The sequence below is a fragment of the Petromyzon marinus genome, unplaced genomic scaffold (genome assembly GCF_048934315.1).
Source record: "Petromyzon marinus isolate PM22_M1 ecotype Great Lakes invasive population unplaced genomic scaffold, UKy_Petmar_22M1.pri1.0 PM_G_Scaffold_52, whole genome shotgun sequence".
In the NCBI taxonomy this organism is placed as follows: Eukaryota; Metazoa; Chordata; class Hyperoartia; order Petromyzontiformes; family Petromyzontidae; genus Petromyzon; species Petromyzon marinus.
The window spans coordinates 620,001-622,500 of NW_027423005.1; the positions used below are offsets into that span (position 1 = coordinate 620,001).

The 2,500-nt window shown below is 47.5% G+C and overlaps 1 pseudogene; it reads left to right on the forward strand.

Moving 5' to 3' along the window:
* The window catches only part of LOC142917778 (28S ribosomal RNA), a 10,299-nt pseudogene that overhangs the window by 3,542 nt on the left and 4,257 nt on the right, over positions 1-2,500 (forward strand).

Here is a 2,500-nt window from a genome sequence, read left to right on the forward strand (position 1 = left end):
ATTCCTCTGGTGTTTAAGTGCGCTAAATGTGACAAAACCAACTCAAACCACCGATCGATTGCCTGTCATGCCCCCAAATGTGGGGGAATAAAGTTAACTGAGGAAAGCTTACCAATGGTCTGTGAATGTTGCCAGGCACGCTTTGCAACTCTAAGTGGCCTTTCGCAGCACAAGAGGCATGCTCACCCAGTCACCCGTAATGAGGAAAGGATTAAAGATGGTATAAAGGGTACCTCGCAGAGAGGGGTACACCGTAGCTGCTGGTCTTTGAAGGAAGTAGAACAGCTGGCCCTTCTAGAGTTGCAGTTTCAGGGGAAAAAGAATATCAATAAGATCATTGCTGAAGCGCTTGGGACTAAGACCAACAAGCAAGTCTCTGACAAGAGACGGGACCTAAGTAAAAAGACAGGGGCCCCCATGTCAGACAGCTTACATTTTTCTTCTAGGCCTCTTGAGACATTGTCTCCCCCACCAAATGTAACAACGGGGACTTCATCCATACTCGCTCAAGCAGCTGAGCGGCTTACGAATGAGAATTCTGGGACCCTGGAAAAGCCTGCAATGGAGGCAATAAAGGCTTGGCTTAACGGCGAGGGCCAACATGATGCCCTCGTAGAAACTGCCACAGCATTGATGCTTTGTCCGATGAGATTGGTGAAAAACAAAGGCAAACGTTCAAAACCCGAGAACGACATTATTAAACCCAGGATATTACCCACACGATCTTGGATGAAGAAGAGAGCGGAAAAACGAGGAAGCTTCATGAAGCACCAGAAGCTCTTCTTTAAGAACCGCTCTCTTCTTGCGTCCTTAGTCCTGGATGGCACTGAACGTCATGAATGCCGAATCCCGAACGCAGATGTATATCGTTTTTACTGCGAAAAATGGGAGAAGGTGTTGCCATTCAATGGCCTGGGCCAATTTAAGTCATCAGGTGTTGCAAATAACGAATACTTTGAGCCCCTAATTTCGGTGGAGGAAGTTCAGACTGCCATACGGGCCATTAAACCAACGTCAGCAGCTGGGCCAGATGGCCTAACAAGGGCTGCAATCTGTGCTGCCGACCCCGAGGGTCGGACACTGACAGCCCTATTTAATGCATGGATGATTACAGGAATTATTCCCAAAGAGTTGAAAAAGAATAGGACGATTCTTATTCCTAAGGTTATGGACGATGAAAAGCTGAAAGAATTGGGGAACTGGAGACCAATAACGATCGGTTCAATGATTCTGAGATTATTTTCCAGAATAATGACTGCACGTCTTGCTCGTGCTTGTCCCTTAAACCCAAGGCAGCGTGGTTTTATAGCGGCATCTGGCTGCTCTGAAAATCTTAAGGTGCTACAGGACCTTATGAGACATGCTAAGAAATTGCACAGGCCGTTGGCTGTCATGTTTATCGACATAGCGAAAGCTTTTGACTCGGTTTCGCATGCTCATATTTTATGGGTGTTAAGGCACAAGAAAGTAGATGAACACGTGGTGGGCATCATCCAGAACGCCTACGATCGGTGTACGACCTCGTTCAAAAGCAATGGCGAGTCGACTCGAGAAATTAGCATACGTGTTGGTGTCAAACAGGGTGACCCCATGTCACCCCTGCTCTTCAATCTTGCCATGGACCCTTTGATATGCACCCTAGAGTCACACGGAGTTGGGTACTCCATTGATACCGACCACGTGACAGCTCTTGCGTTTGCTGATGATTTGGTGTTGGTGAGCGAATCTTGGGTTGGTATGGCCGCCAATCTAGCGATCTTGGAATCATTTTGTGGGCTATCGGGATTGGAGGTTCAGGCCAGAAAGTGCCAGGGCTTCATGATAAACCCAACCAAAGATTCATATACGGTGAACAACTGCGACCCATGGACTATCAAAAATAAAGATGTCCATATGATCCAACCTGATGAATCAACGAAATACCTTGGTCTGAAAATTGGCCCTTGGACTGGCACTATACAGCCTGATCTACATTGTCAGCTAAAGACATGGATCTCGAAAATCGATGAGGCGCCTCTGAAGCCAACTCAGAAGGTTGAACTACTCAATGCCTATGCCCTACCCAGATTGTTATATCCTGCAGACCACTCGGACTGCAAGCAATCAACTCTCCGTGGGTTGGACCAAGAGATTAGAAAGGCGGTAAAAGGATGGCTCCACCTTCCCGCTTCAACTTGTGATGGACTGTTATATGCCAGAGCCCGAGACGGAGGCCTTGCCATCTTGAAACTGGAAAAAACAATCCCTTCGGTTCAAGTTAGAAGGCTGCAACGTATAGCAAACTCGTCCGATGCTATCACCCGTAATATTGTGTCCTCGCAGGGTATGGAGGAAGAATACCGTAATTTGTGGGTACGAGCAGGGGGTGACAGTGATGCAATCCCAATATTCGTTCTCAGGGACTCGGTGTCAAAAGAACCTGTATATCCGAGACCCTGCGATTGGAGGGAGCATGAATTTCAGAGATGGTGCGAAAAGCCGGTTCAAGGAAGGGGCATTG